At 37.6% G+C, this 20,377-nt stretch overlaps 1 protein-coding gene and 1 long non-coding RNA gene across 4 annotated transcripts in view; both read right to left on the bottom strand.

Moving 5' to 3' along the window:
- NXPH1 (neurexophilin 1) overlaps positions 1-20,377 on the bottom strand; it is a 138,165-nt gene that overhangs the window by 104,515 nt on the left and 13,273 nt on the right. The window lies entirely within an intron of this gene.
- On the bottom strand, positions 1,454-8,817 carry LOC135295066 (uncharacterized). Its single transcript, XR_010357130.1, has 2 exons — positions 5,872-8,817; positions 1,454-3,903 (listed from the first exon to the last, which is right to left on the bottom strand). It is a non-coding gene; the product is annotated as an uncharacterized LOC135295066 (long non-coding RNA).

Genomic DNA, 20,377 nt, shown 5'->3' with positions numbered 1-20,377 from the left:
TTTTTCCCAAAGTGAATCAGACATAGTATTATTTGGTTAAGCCTAGTTGCTTTAGCCAAACCTCTAGGAGACAGACCCATATTTCCTACTCCATACAGAAATGTTCTAAGAATGTTTTAGGTTGCCAAAATGAGAGAAGAGTGTAGGATTTTCCCACTGCTTCCAACCCCTGCCTCCACATACCAGACATGAGGAAGAACCTCTGTATTCCATAGGCCACACTGAAATAGTGTAGGAAAGACAAGGGCAGTAAACTTTGAAGAATGTTTGGGCAAGTGGCTAGTGAAAAGACAAAATTATAAGTTTAGGAATACAACCTGTGGCTTAGGTTTCTGAGGCAGGCTGTTTTCCTAGTTTGTATAGTTCATCTATTTTCTATCAGTCCATTTCCTTTGATCTGTTAGTAATATTAAAGTCTTATTCTGCAGTGCTGCTTCTAAACTTGTCCATTTTTCCTTTTAATTCCACTCTGGCAGGAAGAGCTATTGTCTTGATCTTCTTTGAAGAGAGATTTGCTTGTTGTCACAGCTGATTTAGAGATTCCCATGACATTCAGTTCCCCTCTTGTTTCCCATATTGCAGATGAGCAAAGCTTTCCCTTTGGAGGCACTGACAGGTAGACCTAATTTGCAGTTCCCAGTAATTGACCATTTCTTAAAGACTAATGATGCAGTTCACACCTAACCAACCTTACAAAAAATGCAAGAGAGAAAAGCATTTCAGAAGAATGTATATTTCAAACCTCATTAAAGAGCTTTCATCAGCAATTCTTTCTCAGTCTTGACAAATTTTCACTCTCTTTTATGTTGATGCTATTTGTAAACCTAAACAATTGGCTCAAGCTAATCCTATTTATTAGATGCTTTAATACAAAATTACTACACTTTCTATGGATTAACCAATGTATATTACAAAAAAAAAAAAATTACTTTGTTAAACAGAATAAAAATTCCAGACCATATATATCTGTTTTCCTTTTCTTATCACTGTAATATAAGAAATCTGTTACTTGTACTCTTGAAATATATGGACTCTCATAAAAAATGTGTTTAATTGTGTGTTCAGTGATTACTATATATTACTTTTCTGCAATTTCCTATGCACCTTAAATAAAATCTGGCACAAAAGCTATAGAGAATACAATGGCATAAGTGAGTAAAAGAAATAGATGGGAAAGGGTTAAACAGTCACAGAAACCAATAAAAATACATAGATGTGTAACAGGAACCCTATGAAAAAAGAGAGCAATAATAAACCTTGAAGAGAGAAATAGTACCAAAAAAATTAAATGAGGAGAAAAAGTCTTGGAAAAGAATCTTTTTTCTCCAAAAGATTGGAGAAGAAATTAGATAAATTAGCCTAACATAATATAAAACATAGTAAAATTCCATGAGGGAAAAAAGTAGTCACATTCCAAATGAAAATGGGTGAAACTGGAACAAAAAAATACTAATACAGTAAAATATTGTTGTTTTATTGATTTCTAATCTGTAAGAGGCTCATGTTATCCACAATGTTTGATTTTACATAAATTCATGAGCATACACATTCTATATACTATGTCATTAATTTTGATAGCACTTCTGAATGTGCATGTAGTTATAGATATTTGTAGAACCAATATTTCAATCTCCTCCATATTTAATGGGCCATATTCATGTTGAAGAACTGTTTCTGTTGATGTGAATTGTTCTAATAGTTTCTTGTTGAGCAGAAAAAAAAATCAACACCTGTGATCAATCTTACATTGCTGTGACACACATATTCCACCCCAGAATTTCATCATCTCCTGGAAGCCTTCTTGGTGACACACACATCTAAATTACATGGAAAACATTTCATCCAGCTATATTTATCCAATGTTAGGTAGACAGTCACAACACACAACCTCATCTGCATATAGATTTTGAACTCATTTCAACTAACTTGCTGGCAGCCATTTCAAAATACAGGCACCAAGAGTTTATTTTATTTAGCAGCTGCATAAGATTATTATATACTCATTACTACCTTCAGACTGTATATTTCTCTTTTCTTTATGAAGGAGAGAAAAAAAAATTGTTAGTAGGGTTCTCCCATAATTCCAGATTTAGCATGAAGAAAGCATGGGTATATATTGACTGGGTATATCTTATTTATAAAATCATAATTCTAATAAAAATTGTCATTGGTGTAGACATGGGGATATCACAGGATGTGTGTTAATGTTGAATATGACACTATGGTTTCCCTGATTAAAGAATTTACTTTCTGTATCTGTGAGAAGAGAAACTTCTGAAGTGGAACTTCTCAGTCATGGGGCTCTTACAGAATTAGACACCATCTATCTTTGTGTCAACAGCACTTCAGGTAGCTAAATTACAAGTTCTCCCCCTCTGATCTACTGATGATTTACACCATGGCCTAAAAGAAGATATTCACGAGTAAGCAATCTTCTTTATGGAAATTAATATTCCAAGAAAGCTGTTTCAGGCATCTCCTCTCCAGAAGCAAGCAACCAGCAAAAATGCCACAGTAGTTGGACACTGAACACTAGATATTATACCAGCACAGAGTCATCTAAAATAAGTTTTAAAGCATTCTTAAATTAAAAGGCAAATACTTTTGAAAGCAAGTGCATACTGGGTCGTTTAACACTCCATGATTTATTTATGAGGATTTTCACCATAGTAAGGAAAAAACATAGTTGAAAAATAAATGAAAACCAGCATGACATTAATATGACCAGAGAGAACCTCTTGCTCTTGCCTTTGGGATATGATCAAAAGACTCACTTCTGTGAGTATAGTTCTGAAAAATAATCATGTCTGACAGTCAGCATATGGCCCCGATCCTTAGTTGTACTGGAACAGCTTTTGTTACAACATCAGCACAAAGAAAGCCTAAAGACAACACAGCCTTCTCCTGTGGACACTACACAGAATGGGGAACTTCCAGAAACACAAAGGAAAGCACCTTGCTTATCCTCATTGTCAAGATAAAGGAAATGAATGGGAAAAAGACCAGGATAGAAGGTCATTCCATAACTAAACAACAAAACAATGGCTTTCATCCATGGACAGAGACATCAAAGGAACTTGCAATCTCCAAAACCACAGGAGATTAGTTCTTTGAAACCACTCCCTTTTGTCTCAAAGTTGTGCTGCTCATCTTAGTGACACAGCTGAAAAGCAAGGGCTTCCTCCCACAGACTATACACAGACTGCAATGAATGCTCTCTGCATTCACTCAATTCCCTGTTCACAACTACTCTGTTGGGGATCTACCCAAAGCTGACTGAAGTTTCCCCAAAGCTCATGTGACCCTTTCTTCTAGGAAAGTGAAAGCATAGGAAAAGAGAGGAAGAGGAAGAATAAAACTGGTGGGAAAAAAATTAAAAATCAGGAAATGCACAGGTCACACACACAAATACAGAAGCTGGGGAGTAATTCTTAGGTTTTGCAGATTTGATACAGAGTATATGAGTAGGAAATCATTATATACATTTCCATGAATGCTTCAGACCATTTGCCCTTGTTTACTGAATAGTTATGTCCTTTGCTGCTCCTCCTTGGCAGATCCTTGTACCAGTTCTCCCAGCAATCAGGTCAGCACGAAGATATGTGAAGGGAAGGTCTCTGATTCAGTGCCCACCATAACACACTCTTCAAAATAGTCTATCACATTCTCTGTAGGTGTCTAGAAGGTGCAGCTGAAGACACATTCAAGCAAAAATCTCTTGTTTTTCTCTTCCAGAGCTCTTCCTCACTATAAACAAGCTCATTCAAAAACCACTTGGTCATCTGAAATTACACCTCACTGTGCTTGTCCCTTTCCATTGCTGCAACAAGAATTGGTCTCCTCACCATGAACAACAAGAAATTGCTGAATTTGGTGCCAAAATTCACATCTCTTTTCAGCATCCTGTGGAAATGCCAGAACCATGATTTTTTTGTCAATGAGGATAAAGTTGTACTTATATTATTGAACAGTCTAGGTAATTCTGCATTTTACTACTCAAGATCTGTGATTCTCCCTAACAGAGTCAAATCAATGGAGCATAAATAAGTTTGTCACATTTTCAATAATTTTCATGAAGTGTTTTTACTTTAATTTGTGAAAATATAGTTTGGACATGTTATTAAAAAATCAATATTTCCCTTGCCATATCTTTTCACTTGCATACAGAAAGACAGATGGAGAGAGAGAGAGGAAAAGTTTTGACACTTCAGTTTCTTCACCTGGGACAATGAAAGGGGAGCAACATTTATGGAAGGAACCAACACAAAAAATTTATAAATTCTTCAGCCTGAAGTGAATCTAGTGCATCCATTTCCCACACACATTAGCATAGTTCTGATTTTACCTCTGGATTCCCACACACATGAATATTGTGATCATTCAACCTGCCCTGATATCAACACATCCTGGAATCCAGTCTTGAGCATTTTTACACATACACTCTTCATGTTTTTAAAGTTCCCTTTAATAGCTAGAAGTGAAGGAAGCAAAACTTGATCAAATAGCTGCACCTGACACTTATGTTAATAAATGGTGCATGCTGCAAAAATCATTGCATCCAAATATGCTATTCTGTCCACTTTTAGAGTGGTTGTAATCCTTTTCTGTATTATTTTCAACATCATTTCCAGTACACATCAATAAATGCAGAGAAATGCAAATAAATTCAGAGATATGCTACATTTAGAATTCCATACTGTGAAAAGCAAGCTTGTTTTTTTTTTTTCTTTTTAAAATAAAAAAAATAGAATCTCGGGCTATTTTTTATTTAGAAGGAGTACTAAAATACCAAAATAGACTATGAAGTTAGACATCCCTAGAGAGGCCTAGATGTTAAAAGATACTTAGATAAATGATTTTCATTTCAAAAGCACTAAACACTTATAAGTATCTGTTGTACAAAACAGGAAATACTGTATTTTCACTGCCTCTTACAACTTGAACTGTTTAAACACAGACTGAAGAATCTCATTTTAGGTTCAATCATGGTGACCAGCTGCTCCTTAGTCTTCTATCTGCAAGATAAGCACTGACCTTGATTTGTCATTCTGGGCTTCAAATAGTCATTTATGCTTACAGAAAATGTAATACTCTAGTGTTTTTCTAATCATTGTTCTGGTCAACAAATGGATATGTCAGCATTGGTGTGAAGTGTGGAAAATGAGGTCCATCTATTTTACTGTAATTAAAACCACATTTCAAATAAACCTGTAACACACTGTATGGCAAAAGAAAATTTGAATTCTTTCATTACACAGGTATATTTTCTATTTTGTACCATTTTCTCTAAGACATGTCATCCTCTGAACATGAAGATGTAGAGTCACACATACAGTTACCCATCAAAACTTCTACACAGACAAAAGTGGCTGAAACCTCAACTAAAGCTTTGAAATACAGATACTGTTTTATTTAAAAAAAAATTAAAAATTGAAATGAACTTTGTATCTTTAAGAATATATATGATTTAGATTTTAGAAACCCACAGAGATTGTAAATACCATACATATCTGGTAGATGAACAACATATCATATCAGAACTAGAAACGGTATGAAAACAGAGTACATAACTTTGTCTCAGGGAATATTCAGCAATACATATTTTATAACTATTTGTAATTAAACTAAGCTGTCTTAACAGCAAAAGAACAAAGTACATTAAAATTAAGCCCCAACGAGCTTCTCATTTTTCAGGTGGCCAATCTCAAGTTTGTCACAGAAAAATGCTAATTTTTTTAGAGTTTGCCAATTTTATTTTTTGTGAACTGAACCAGAATATTTAATCTCAAGAGTAGAGGCAGATGTTTTTTAGATAACACACCTGTTCCCTTTAAGTTGGAAAGCATAGTCAAATTGCATTAGATTACCCACCTGCATGAGAGTATTTTAGCTGCAGAAAAGAGAATTGTCTGCAGAGTTGATTATAGTTATCTTGCAGCAGTTCAGATACTTGTTTCTGCTTCAAGGGCTGGATACAGACATCAGAAGACTCAGCTTCTGAACTCCATCTCAGGGCTGTGGCACAGAAAAGCATTTTCCTTCCTCCACCACTTAGAGGAAATTATTACCATGTGAGGTAAGTTCTCCACCACCCACAGAAGGCTACAAGAACAAGCACACAGGTGGGACCAAAGGTCTGTTTTCAACACCAGTGAACAAAAGGTGCTTAGTGTAGAGTACAAGAACAAGGTAAGTCTGTAATGGTGTTTCCCCATAATATCCTTCCAGCATCTAACCATTTGTGTCTCAAAGAGTTCCCCGAGCCACAAGATATTTTTTCTGGAAATCACCACCCACTACCTCACCTCAAAGGTGACCACTCAAAGGTGGTCCAGACAACCAAAAGTTATGTCTATTTCACAAAAAAAAAAAAGAAAAGAAAAAAAATTAAAAGAATGAGGTTCATTTTACTCCTAAAAACCTCCTTTCCTTTCCTTTCCTTTCCTTTCCTTTCCTTTCCTTTCCTTTCCTTTCCTTTCCTTTCCTTTCCTTTCCTTTCCTTTCCTTTCCTTTCCTTTCCTTTCCTTTCCTTTCCTTTCCTTTCCTTTCCTTTCCTTTCCTTTCCTTTCCACCAGTATAAGCCATCAGTTACTCTACACATGTTGTACCCTTCTAAAATTACTAGTAAAGGCAAATCAGGCCTAGCAACAAACCTGTCTCAGTGGTCATTGCAGGGGAAATTGAGTCCGCCTTTTCTTTTTTCTATTATAGGATTGCCAGGGTTTATAGCAATGTAAGCAGAGGGTTCCTACAAATCTCTCTTTTGCAAACCTTGTACTCCAATCTCTGATCCTCCTTCACAGGACTAGGGATAGCTGAGTAATCCCTCTATGTGAAGAAAACCAAGAATGCCAGTTATTTTTGTTCCTCACTCCACATAATGGTAGTATTAAAAACTATAATAGACATTGTGTTCCCTGTGCACAGAGAATATGCACTCTTTGTGCTGTAACACAACATATGCACTCTAGAAATTTACAAAAGAAATAACTTGACATTTTAATAATAAAGATACCAACTATTCCCCTCCAAGCCTCTATGCAGACAGAGGAAATAGTGACTATTGATAAGAGGTAAGTAATTTCCTCTAGATTCCTATTCATAAACTCCTTATGAATGTTAACACCGTAGGTCTTGCATATGATTGAAATTAAGATTTCTGCCTGGCAATACCTGCATTCCTGTGATGCTTGGCCTACAAAGGCTTTCAAATTTTTTAATTGTTTGCATAGAAGAAGATTCACTTTATTGTGAGCCATGGCAGCTTGGCAGGCAGATAAAGCTTTACTCGAGACTTGTGTGTTAACTCCTTTAGAGTTTTGATCTCCCTGTTCATTCACTTTTTAAATAGCAGACAGAATAGTGGATCAGATAGAAATAGGATGTAACTGCAAATTATGCATCTGTCATGCTTACTGCCTAGTGGTAATCTTCTTTTGACTTTCAAAAGAGTGAGATGGGGCTCTTTCAATATTACAAAACGTAGAAAAGTAAAATACAAGTTCTGCTTAGTGGTGGCATTGAGAAATTATGGTTATTGAAAAACAGTAAATAACAACAACCAAAAGATCCCTACCTAATGAATTGGACTTCCATGAACTAAAGGTCAAATCCTGGGCAATACCCTATGAAGAAATACTTCATAGATAGGGTTAGTGTATTCATGTGGGTTTTGTCAAAACAATTATTAAAATATGCACTTTTCAATGGGTATTAAACTTCTCCAGTCAATAGGACCACATGCAAATGAATTATTTTTATGTAATTACTTTCATGTTCTGTAGTGACACCCTGACTGTGCAAAAATTAAGCCTCAGAACATCATGATGCCATTTTCATTACTCGCTTAGGTTTCTCCCACCAAGGGATACCCATCCTATAGTTAGTATGGATAGTTGCCCTGCGGCAAATATCCACACTCCTGACCACAATGCATGAGCTCAAACTCTACATTCTGATGTGCCCTCAGGCCTTCAGTTGTCTTCCCAGGATTCTCCACATCTTTGAAAATTGCATCCTGAGACCAACAGCAACTTAACTGACTCTGTCTGAGTCTGAGTCTTTGATTATTTTATAGCCAAATAAAAAGGACACCAAAAACTGACCTGTCTATCAGCCTTTCACTGGGTATGTATGCACATGGTATCTGGCAGCCCAAAAGGGCCGTGTATCAAACAAGTACCTGTTTTGCCAAGGAGCCAGGCCAGAGCACTCCAGAGGTATTATGTCCTGCTTACATCATTTTCCTGGCTATAACTGCTGCGATGTACTGGAGAATTCTTCCCCCACTGAGAAGATTCCAAGTCATCAGAGGTCACCAAGATTTAGAAATACAGCACACAGGACAGGACACACAACATTGGATGCAATATTCTTGGGTTCACGTGAGGAGGTAGGGAGATAGTGGGAGAACAGAACCAAGGCCAAGGTTCTCTTCCCAAGTCACACAGACAGCAGATTAGTTACATGTCAGCAAGTCACACCATTTTTAATCCTCCCAAAATCTTTGTTGCTGTTCAAGACAAAAAGATTTTCATTCACCACACTTTACTCACTTTACAAAGAATGAGTTCTGACATCCCTGCTTCAAGGAACAGCACCCTGAGTACTTTTCTGTGTTCTTGGTTAATCTGGAAGGCAAGTACATCCCTTTTCACATAGGACCCTGTCTTTAGCACACCCTGTAATGTTTTGAAACATTTGAGTTGGATGAGGAGCAGCACCTCAGCTGTCAAAGCCCTAAACTGAAAGCTCCATCAAAGACAAGCAATGCTAAGAATCCTCTGCTAGGGTGGACTTCCATGGAAGCAGGCTAGGTTAATAGTCACACATACATATATTTATATCTATCAATATGTGTTCATGTATGTCCTCTTTATATGTTGATCCAAAGAAATATTGATCTTTACTCACAGGAACCTATGCTCTGTCCTCCCTGGCAGATCTCTGAATCAAAATTTGTTACTACCTGTCCAAGCAATCCTGCATAGTAACCTGGATTAAAAAAATACAAGGCAGTCCACTTTCTAAGAAAATCCTTGATTAAAAAAACAGCACATGAAAACACATTCTTTAAGATATACAGCCTTCCTTACCAGCCTTTGCATTCACCTGCCATGTGCTTCCAGCACTCAACATTTGAGCCACTTCAAGATTCACCCTGTGCTTGAGACACCTTAACAGACACACACTCCTTTTCTCACACGCCTGTGCCCAGGAGAACAACCGCTTGATTTGATAGGATTCTCTTGGACGTCTTAAGTTGTGGTAAGGGTCTCTCCTCCCTCATACATCAGTGAAAGAGAAGATAAATCTAAGGTGTCACAAAGCACCCACATATGGCTGCATAGATAGTAACAGATGGTTCTCCAGGAAGAGCAAGGAGGAGAAAGGGTGTCTTGTTCTGAAACAAGACAGAAGCAAGGCCAAACCAAATATGTGCATACCCAGTAATCTTTCACAAATTATGATCTTGATTTTTTAATCCCTTCAAATGGCAGAGGAATGGCCATAACCCAGGACACTGATTCAAAGAATGTGAAGCAGCAACTGAGACTGGGATAAGCACAGAAGCAGAAGTGTAACAGCCATCATCACACAGAACTTTCTTAGTAACACAGGAAAGCTTTACTCCTGGACCAAGTATGTAATGTATTTTTCCAGATGTCACTCTCATTTTGTCTTCTGAATGAGTATTTATGCTAAAGCAAACAGAATAACATGGGACTTTGTACAAATATGCAGACATGAAATGGATTCAATCCCCACACATCTCCTGCTGTACCAAATCAAACCACTTTGTCTATGCATTCCTGCAAGCCCTTGGAAAGGATCAGAGGAACCATGTGGAGGGAGCTGGGCAGGCTTCACAGCAAGAGGGTGCAGCTGAACTCCTGGCTGAATTTTGCTTCAGCATGGGCACTGACTGGCAGTGGATAGCTCTGGTACCTGCTTAAATAAAGCTAGAAATTGTTCCACTGGTTGACATGTGAGGTGGGAAGAGGCAGGACCAAGCTGAAGCAGCCACAGCCTGTGTTGTAACGGTGGGAAGTCAAAGTAATGCCATTCATGCTTATGCATCTTGCACTGGTCACCACTGTAAATGTCAGATGTCAACATTTCCAAGAACTGATAGACAAAACTGAGCTACATTTTTCTCAACATTTGGGTTACTATCACCAGCAAAATCATGTAGAGCAGAGAGACTCATTTTCTGTCCCAACCAAGAACCCCAGACACTACTTGTACAACTGTGGGAATAAAGTAAACTCTAGCTGCACCAGATGGGAGAATCTCAGATGAGACTCTGAATGCTGTAACCAAGGTCACTTCTCATTATCTCCTTCCAAGTAATGGACAATCCTCTTTTTCCAGAACTGAGCTGGGTTATTTTTCAATATGGACCTGAGATTACATTAGAAAATTAATAGCTAAACAAAGCTCTGACCAAAAAGCAAGTTAGATAGGCCTCTTACTTAACTTTCACCAATGTGTAATGGTAGTGGGGTTACACAGGGCTTCATCCTCTGCCCTGTGCTCTTCAACATCTTTATAAATGACTCAGGCACAGGCCCGGAAGGGACACAAAATTCACAGATAACACAAATGTAGAGGAGTGTCGATGCCTCAAAAGCAGGGAGGCCCTGCAGAGAGACCTCAACAAATTACAGAACAGGGCAATCACCAACTGTATGAAATTTAACACAGAAAGTGTCAGATTTTGCACCTGGGATGGGGCAGCCCTGGATATAAGGACAGACTGGAGAATGAGAGGCTGGAGAGCAGTGCCACAGAAAGGGACCTGGGGATCCTGGTCAGTGGCAAGTTGAACACGATTCAGCAGTGCCCTGGCAGCCAGGAGGGCCACCCGTGTCCTGGGGGCATCAGGCACAGCATCGACAACTGGGCAAGGGAGGGGATTGTCCTGCTCTACTCTGAGCTGGGGTGGCCTCACCTCAAATGCTCAGGGCAGTTTGAGGCGCCGCAATATAAAAAAGAAGATTAAACTGTTGGACAGTGGCCAAAAGAGTGAGACAAGAATGGTAAAAGGCCTTGAGGAAAAACCACATGAGGAGTGGCAGAGGTCACTGGGTCTGTTCAGCCTGGAGAAAGAGACTGAGGGGAGACCTCAGTGCAGTTACAACTTCCTCGTGAGGGGAAAAGGAGAGGCAGGCACTGAATTCTTCTCTGTGGCAACCAATGACAGGACTAGTGAGGGAATGGCCTGAAGTTGTGCCAGGAGATGTTTAGGTTAGATATTAAAAAAAGGGTTTTCACCCAGAGGATGGTTGGGTACTGGAACCCCCAAGGAACTGGTCACAGCAGGAAGCCTGACAGAGTTCAAGAGGCATCCACACCATGCTCTTGGGCACATGCATCTTGGGGATGGTCCTGTGCAGGGTAGGAGTTGGACTCGATGATTCTTGTGGATCCCTTCCAACTCAGCCTATTCTGTGATTCTGTGATATGCCTCTATTCAGCAGAGGATGGAAGCAAATATTTTTCTACATGAAGAGTCCCACTGCAACCTGTGTTACATATTCAGAGTTTAGAATATGTTTTGTTTTTTCACTTGACTGGCACTAACAGAGTTTCCATATCAGAAAAAAAAAGTGACATCAAGTAATTCCTCTTTCATTTCCCTTTTCAACAGTGAAAAATTTACTAACACTAAAACTCTGCCTGGATATATTTGCAACAATACAATGGACAAGTGCAAATATCCTTTGGTTTATCTGCTATTATCTTCAAAATAATACAGAAAGCACATAAGTAATGTGTAAAAACTTGCAAAGAGCTCAGCCCAGCTATTCACCTTAGGTCAAACACAGCAAAACATTTTGGCTTCTAAAGCTTGTTGCACGGTTCTGCTAATACTAAGAAAAGAGATTGTTTACCATTCTTCTGCAAGGCTTCTCTCATTGACAATGAACTATGAATAGATTTCTGAGGTATTGGATTTGTTTGGTGATTTTAAATCCTTTTCAGAGTCATATTTCTCTGTTCACATCCTTTTATTACAGATGAGTTAGTTGCAAAAGCACATAATATCCCAAAACATCAATCTGAGATGGCATAATGAGAGCAGGATTCATGGGGTGTTTTTTTGATTTTTTTTTAATCAATTACTGACAGATCAATACTTTTGATACTATTTCTGCCTCCCAGTTTTATTATTTCATAAGGTCTGCAACTTCAATTAAAGATTAAATATGTTGAGTTATCATACCATTAATTGTTCTGAACTGGTGAATTGTTGCTGGTTATATATGAATGTCCTTGTTTATGACAAATAGGACAATTGCCTCCCGCAGAGGCACTGTAGCTGCAGTGTGATGTCCGACTGAGCATCCAGCATTACTGCTGGGAGTAATACTGCATTTGCTGGGAGTCTGTGTGGTTAGTGTGACTTGCAGGCAAGTGCTCTGCACCTCCAACTTCCCCACCACTGTCCTCATGGTTAGTCAGCCAGACAAGTGATGCAGCTGTTTGGACATGAGCATCTAAAAGCAGCCCAAGATAGGCAGCACTTTCCACTCCTCTGCACTTCTGATTTAGCTTTGTCGTGAGGTCCCTTGGTTTGTTTTTTGGGGATTTTTTGAGTTGTTTTTCTTTTTGGGGGGAGGGGGGTGGTGGGAAGAGTTGAAATCTTTGTTTGTAGGGGTTTGGGACATTTTAAAAAGCTCTGAAATCTTTCTATGTGGAAAAATCTGTTAAACCTGTCTAGAAGTAGTGCGGGAAAATGTCCAGTTATTTCATTGATGGGCTTTAGATCAGACTACACCTAGCAAATACTATAGGCAAATATTACACTTTTCTTCACATATTTGCTGCTTTTTATAAAATATTGAGAGTACATTTCATAACCCCTAGGGCTCTCTCCTGCTAGTACTTTTCCTCAAAAAAGATGGCATAAAAAGGTAAAAGGAAAAATAAATCAACATAAAACCCTCAAGCTTTACTTCTCCAAAACATGTAGTAATCTTGGTTATAGTCAGCACATATTCTTAGATCTCATTGAGCTCAACAGGAGACTTCTTTTAAACACATCCATTCTGAAAAACATTCCCTCTTGGTCAATAAACTAAAGAACCATTTCCTTTAGGCTCCCAGGCTTGCTTTCACTTCAAGCTGAGTTTTGCTGTGAATAATACAAATAAACACTGACCTCATATCCCTTTAGCCTAGAAATTTAGCCTAGAAATACCTTTGCAAGCAAAGGTTAAGTAGGCAACAGGAGAACAAGGCAATTTCTGGAAGATAAATCTATACTCCTGTGCTTCAGTCATAATATTCATCTTGTTCATTTATGCTGAGGCACAGGATAGAATTCAACAATGTATCTGGAGGGTCAAACGCAGAGATTTTCTTTGCCAGTATGTGAGTAATTTCCAAGATTAAGACAATTAGGTTTGTGCACAGTTACCCACCCATGCTAACAGTTCACCTAAGAGGAGGGTGCTCTTTCTTTGCTTAAATACTTTGATTTCCTAACTGAGCTGCATATGTTCAGGACTAGGGATACTTCCTGCTCCTGTAGCTCCAAAGACAGCCTAGCCAAGTACCGAAGTTGTCTGCATCTGGCTATGCAGTTATAAGAGCCCCAAGTAGGTTCTATACAATAACTTTTTACAAAGATCTACTTCATGAAAGGTACTTAGTTCCCCAGCACCAGCCATTGGGACAACGCCTTCAGTTCCTAACTAAAGAACCTATATGAAATCCCACCACAGAAAACTAAGAATATATTTGTAAAAATTTAATCCACAGTATCTTTGCTTAATACTTCAAGTTATATCTTTTTTGAGATCCATGGATATCTAGGGGGAGTCTGGGAAGTGTGTTCCATCAAATAAATTCTGTTGCTGTAAAGTGTTTGTAGAGTCTAACAGGGGTTAGTTTTTACCGGTTCCTCTCAAATCTGTTGAGATAATCTCGTGGTAGCGTACTCAGTGTGTTCCACAGGATACAGAAACAAACTTATGGCCAAATCACTTAATCTAGTGTCCTGATCCTGCCTATGGCTGATATCAGGTGTTTCTAATGAAACTCTAAATAATGCAGCACATAAATATTTAAGAAAAATATATTGTTCACATTCTGGAGAAAGAAAATCTACTGTTTCTACTGAGAAAATGCAGAATAAACTGCATGTAGGAAAGTCTCATACCAGGATTAAGAATGTAAGGGTTTGTTTCTGTTTCAAAGCTTAACAGTTTACACACTTTCAGAACTGTCTGCTAGCCAAGAGAGGAAGCAATAACAGAAGGTATGCATAATCACATATGGCCAGATCAGGGGAGTCATCCGGACTTAATACTGGCTGAAGCTCTGGCCAAGAAATGTTCCAGATATCCAGAGAGAAGTCTGTGGACACTTGGGCAGTCTGCATTGTGGCAAACAAACTTCACACTTACCCTAGACCTTGCTCTGTCAAAATTGGAAAAATTCTATTTAATTAAAACTCTGTTTTTATCCATCCCCACCTCTAAACAGCATGCACAGTACCTTCTATTTGTTTTCAATTTTAGAAGAATGCAGTTTATGCCAAGCCTGCCACAAAGATGATCTGAGAGAATTGTGTGAGATAAGCACATAAAAGTTTAAAGTAAATATATCAGAGAGCCCTTGAACTCCTTTGCTAGTCATTCCTACTATCTTTTATAATATTCAGTCTTGTTACAAGACTGCGATACAAGATGTCCCAGCACTCTAAAATCTTCTCATTTAATACACAGACATTCAGTAAATAAATCTGCAATGAAGTCCTTAAAGGTTTATTTCTTACTTTTTAGCAGCTAGGCATAAAATGTTGGGCTACAAAGTGCTTACAGATTAGATTACTGGAAGGGAATGGAATGCATTGTTATCTACTGAACCAATGATGGGTCAAATGGCACTTTGAATTCTTATGGTGAATATGCCTGCAACCTTCACATAGCCCACTGACAGAAAGCAATTTTGTTTACATTTTTAAATCCACATAAAGGTGAAAGATGTACCACTACAAAATGAAACATTAAATTTTTTGTCACAAGGCATAACTGAGATCCCCCAAGGGCACATATAGTCTGAAATGAAGCAAGACTTTCTTAATCCTGCTACCAGTACATTTCACCCGAACCTTGTAGTACTGGTGATCTATTTTTGCTTGCCAGTCAAAAAATCTCCTAATTTTAAGATGGAGAAATAAGAAATAATGAGAGACTGCTTCTTTGTCCCTTAACTGTTCTGCACAAACAGATCATTAATTATGTTTGAGCTACTATAACAAGCTAGTTTCATCTGTACAGATAAAAAGGTCTACTCATAAAGAGATGACAGCTTGAAAAAGCCTTATTCAAAATGAAATATATCACATCCTCCAGGGCGAACAGCACTATAATGTCTATACTTTTAGAACAGAGTCTTTAGGAAATAATTAAAGCTATGTATAATTGGATACAATCTGTGTGTTAAAACACTTAAAGAACAGCATTTTTTTATATGTATACCAAATGTGTGCCTGTCACTTTCAATTTTTTCCAAAATGTATGTTTCAAAATCTATCCATTACACCACAGTATTCCCTCTGCACTTTCTAAGAACCTCATGATGAAAAAGTTATTACTAAAATTATTGTTTGTAAGCACCATAGAGTGGGTAGTGTTACAAAGAAATTATAACATTACCCACTAGTGCATTCTTCTAACCATTCTGTTCAACCATGAAGCTACTCCAAAGTACAATATTAAAAAAAGGGCAACAGTTATTCACAGAATAACACCATACTGCAAAGTACTGTCACACAGAGCACCTAGGAGGATACATATGTTTATAAACTATAGATGGTTCTGGTAGCAATGGCTGTGATTAAGGCTTTCTGAAACTTCCTGGAATATGACACTTTTTTTCAGTTGCTTATAAGTTTTCTGAACTCCAATTACTTGGAGCAAAATTTTTCCCTGCAAGGTATCTACCTGAGTATTTAGATAGTCTTTGTGGAAAGATTAACACAAAATGGTTTAGAGTACAAGGTTACAGGAAAATATCCCTGGCTCTGAAAAAAAAAAAAATAAAATTAAAAACAAAAAGAAAATAAAATTTTTTTTGAGACGTAATAATGCTGTATTTCTGGAGAACGAAAAACCTTTAAAATGTGTTAGGGCATGGTCTTTTTGTCAGGCATATCATTTTTATGATTTCTAGAATGCCCATTCAAAGACAGGCTAGTTTTTTGAGTGTTTTCAATATCAAGCCTTGACTACTTACCAGAATCATCTCAGTTTCTACACCTAAAAATCATTAGTATTCTTTAGGTGTTTTAACATTCAGGGCTGTTTCACAGAATGACCTCTACAGGTATCAGCTCTAGAAAACAGAGTTTGCTTTCTTCAGCCCATAGAGCTAGTTGCACCAAGCAAGAACACCCCTTCAATCCTTGCTCTATATATCCTAGACCAACAAAATAAGATGCTGGGGCCAAAGTCTCCTATCCTTTCCTCACAGCTCCTGCAGGTGCACTGAGAATGAAAAAGCAGATACAGAAAGCTTGCAATCCAGTAATTTGTTACACGTTTTTATGCATGGATGATAGAAACAAATAATCAAACAAAGGAAATTATAAGCTTCAAAATAATCTATGGGGAGTGAGGATAGTGATCTGCAAATTAGTAACTTGATGCAAGCTAACAATATGCATCCATAGGTAACCATGGGTACTGCTCTTCAGGAAAAAAAAATAAAACTTTCAGGATCTTGGGCACATAAACAGGTTTCTAGAAGCAATTAGTTACTAATTAGTTACTGTGTTATGACAGATGGACAGGGTTTCTTAAAATGTAAGATGAGAACTGGACTCCTATGAGCTGTGAAGATAATGGAGGTTCAGCAAGCAGATAAAATTCAGGACTGCTTATGCTTACTGTTAACAACCTTGGAAGATCCTTCAGGCTTGATCCAGAAGGTGCCTATAATTACTACAGTGGAAGGCTTACTCTCCTTGTCCAAGGGACCTGTTAAAGTTCATAACGTGGAATTAGCTCTGCCCACATATTTCTGTTGGGAAATGTTTCCTAAAACATAATTCATAAAAGCTACTAAACTGTCCAAACTAAGCAACCAGAGAAAGAAAAGGAATTAACTTAAACACTTTCTGACATTTCTGAAGCATTAATGCTCCTAGAATTAGGTACCTTATTTTGCTTTTACTAGTATGTCCAATGAATAGAATTGGCAAAGCAACATATTTTCAACTTTCCAGTTCAAGAATTTCTTACACAAGATAATAAAGCCTTTTTTTTCTGATATAGGGCTCTCAAAATCTGAAGTGCTTCCATTATGAGTGAACTCAAATACATAAGGCAAAAGAGCAAGAGAGAGAGAGACTTAATTACACAAATGTCTCAGAATCTACCTACAATGAGATCCTGTTTCAGATTAAAGTAGTCTCTGACTGTATTAAACCAAGCAGAATAAAATGAACAAGAAGAATCAAGAAAATTTCACAGATTATTCCACCAGGCAGTGGTTAAAGCAATTACCTCTATTTGTAAGTCTTGGATTCACATTTCCTGAAGAAGTAAAGAAACTGAATCTCTTAAATCCCTAACAGAAGCTTCAAACACTGAGCTGATAAGAAAAATATGAACAAGAGACAGAGAAAATGATAGTAGAAAAGTCCTGTGACCCTATCAAATATTTTGTAAGTCTAGGGTGTTACATACCCAGCTAGAACTGCTTTGTGATGGTCAGCATTCTCTTTTTTGGTTTGGAGCTTTTTTGGGAGTTTTCATGGTTTGGGTTTTTTTTGTTCGTTGGTGCTTTTGTTTGTTTTGGTTTTTTGTTTTCATGTGCTTATGTGAGTAACAGAATCAATACTAGAGAAGTTATGGTATTTTAGGCTGAAGTGGTGGCATTTAAGTTAAATAACTCAGAAGTATATCACAGCTGGCACTAATTCTGTTGTGATAGCTGAATGTGGGGTGCAGTCATTCATTTGGGACCAAAGCTTTGCTCTATGTTGTTAGTTTCTTACAACTGACTAATAGAATGCTTGAAAGTGTGAATGCAGCTGATAGTTGAGCCTGGGACGGTCAGCTCTGACTTATACCAGTCATGGAAAAGGTACTCTTCAGTGAGGACATACACACTGAAAAACATCCAAATAATATATCCAGACTGTCATGAGACAGAGCTTAAGTGCATGGTTGATGTGAATTAATTATGGAGTAATATAAAGTAGTTAAAGAATTAAAGCTAAAAGTTTTGATACAAGAGGAAAAAAAAAACTATTACATGTAAGAGTAACTTTCTGCACAGTCACTTTTTTGGACATTTGAGAAAGCTTTTTTCTGTGTTCAATTGCAGTAAAATTGTATGAGGAAAATAAATCCCTAGGTGAGAAGCTCAGCATTGAACCAAGCCTGACTGAACTCAGAGTTTCAGGTTTGTGGATAACACTGACACAGACACCAACAATGCAAGATGTAAACAATTCTCTAAGTAGTCAAGAATGAAATAGATGTCCTGGCTCAAAGATGGAGAGAGACTCTTGCAAAAACAGACATTAAAGCTACGTTATTGGGACAGGATGAATCTTTATTCAGATTCCGGGGATTTTGAGATTTTATGTTGATTTCTAAGAAGGAATTTGTGCTGGGATTGCCTTTTCATTATTGTACTATTCTATGCAACTACAGTGACTCATTCATATTTTAGAACCAACAGTATTCCATTAAAGACTAACCTCCTGTTTCTTCAGGCATGAGGGGTAATAATATGCATTTCCTACCATTCCCAATGAGTCTTCTAGCAAAAGCAGAGGTCACTTTTATGCTGATGTTTCTGCTAAGAATTCTCTGCCTAAGCAGTGATACATTTAGCATTCTTAAGTAACTTGAAATTACTTTCACTGTCAAAGAAAAGTATCTCAATTGAAAAAAAAATAGTTGAGATCATTTTCTGTCAGGTTATCTTTATGGCAGCTTTTGTTTCCTAAATACATACTCAGAAGGCATTGGAAACTAGGATAAATTCATCAATGTAATTTCAGTTGTGTAGATTTTCCATCCCCACTGGGCATATTTATTGGAATTTTACTGTAGCTGGTCACATTATTAATAGCAAACAATTTATTTGATTAATTTACCCTATACTTCTGTTCATTAAAAAGCTTCTCCCATTTTGATTTCTGCTTATTTTATTCATAAGCACTCAGTGAATTTTTCCAGCATATTTTAGTCTGGAGTTTGTTTGGAAGCTCTTTGCTTCATCTAATCACAATGATTACTTCTTTGCTGGAGATGATGTGACATGAAATCTTCAGTTAGTATTGTCTTTGTTCCCCTAACTGACTTTGCCACTGTAAGTGCGGTATCAGGAACACTTCTGACATGAATAGTGAACATCTAGTATCATATTTGAAGCACTGACTTACCAAGGGATGCACAAATCCATAAGAAAACAACCTTTCTCTAAACATTCATCAGACAAAACACGTTTACACAGGGACACATTGAAAAATTAATAAAAAAAACATGAGAATACAGAAAATTGAAATCTTTGGAGAAGCAAGAACATTTATAGATGGATCCTCAACTATTATCCCAACTTATTTCAAGCCAGTCCCTTGTTGTCTTATATTTTCCCAACACAGAATGATCCTTATCCATTCTGATCATCAATTGATCAGCTCCAGTTAAATCAAGGCCAAAAAAGGCCCATAGGAGTTGTAAGTAGTCCATGAAATGAGAATTTTAGCATGTACGAGCAATGAGTTTGCTGTTTTTATAAATGTTATTAGTGTAACTCCACTGGTAGTAATTTCCTCTAAGCATGTTGAGGACAGAATTGTTCCAAACATCTCTAGTCTTTGAGAACCTAACAAAAAGACAGATCACAAAAATCAATAATGCAAGGTGGACTTTGCTCAAAGAGGACTAAATGAAATATCATTCTAACTCCATCTAACTTCTCCATTATTACACAAAACTGAGGTATAAAAAACCTCCCATAGAATCTCCCTAGAACCACCACATTCCCACAGACTAACTACTGTTCTTGATGCATATATGCCTCTCATTGCCTGAGATGTTTTATAGGTCAAGTGGTTAAAAACTTTCCACTAGCAATGGAAATGTAGGTACAAATTTAGACAGTGTAAAACACCTGAACAAAATTGAGTCAGGGACCTGCCCAGGAAGATGAATTTTAGCCTGAATCAAGAGGCTAACGAAGTCACAGCTCCACCTGTTGAGCTAAAGCAAATCATCCACCTGTAGCAGCTGGCAGCACAGAGCACAGGTTTGGTTTTGTGCCAGACGTAGATGACTAACACTGTGCTGCTTGGATAAAGTAAAACATCAAAGTTTAGGGACAAACCATGCAGTCATTACTC

This window comes from Passer domesticus, chromosome 1 (genome assembly GCF_036417665.1).
Source record: "Passer domesticus isolate bPasDom1 chromosome 1, bPasDom1.hap1, whole genome shotgun sequence".
Lineage (NCBI taxonomy): Eukaryota > Metazoa > Chordata > Aves > Passeriformes > Passeridae > Passer > Passer domesticus.
This window is presented reverse-complemented; position numbering and strand designations above follow the sequence as displayed.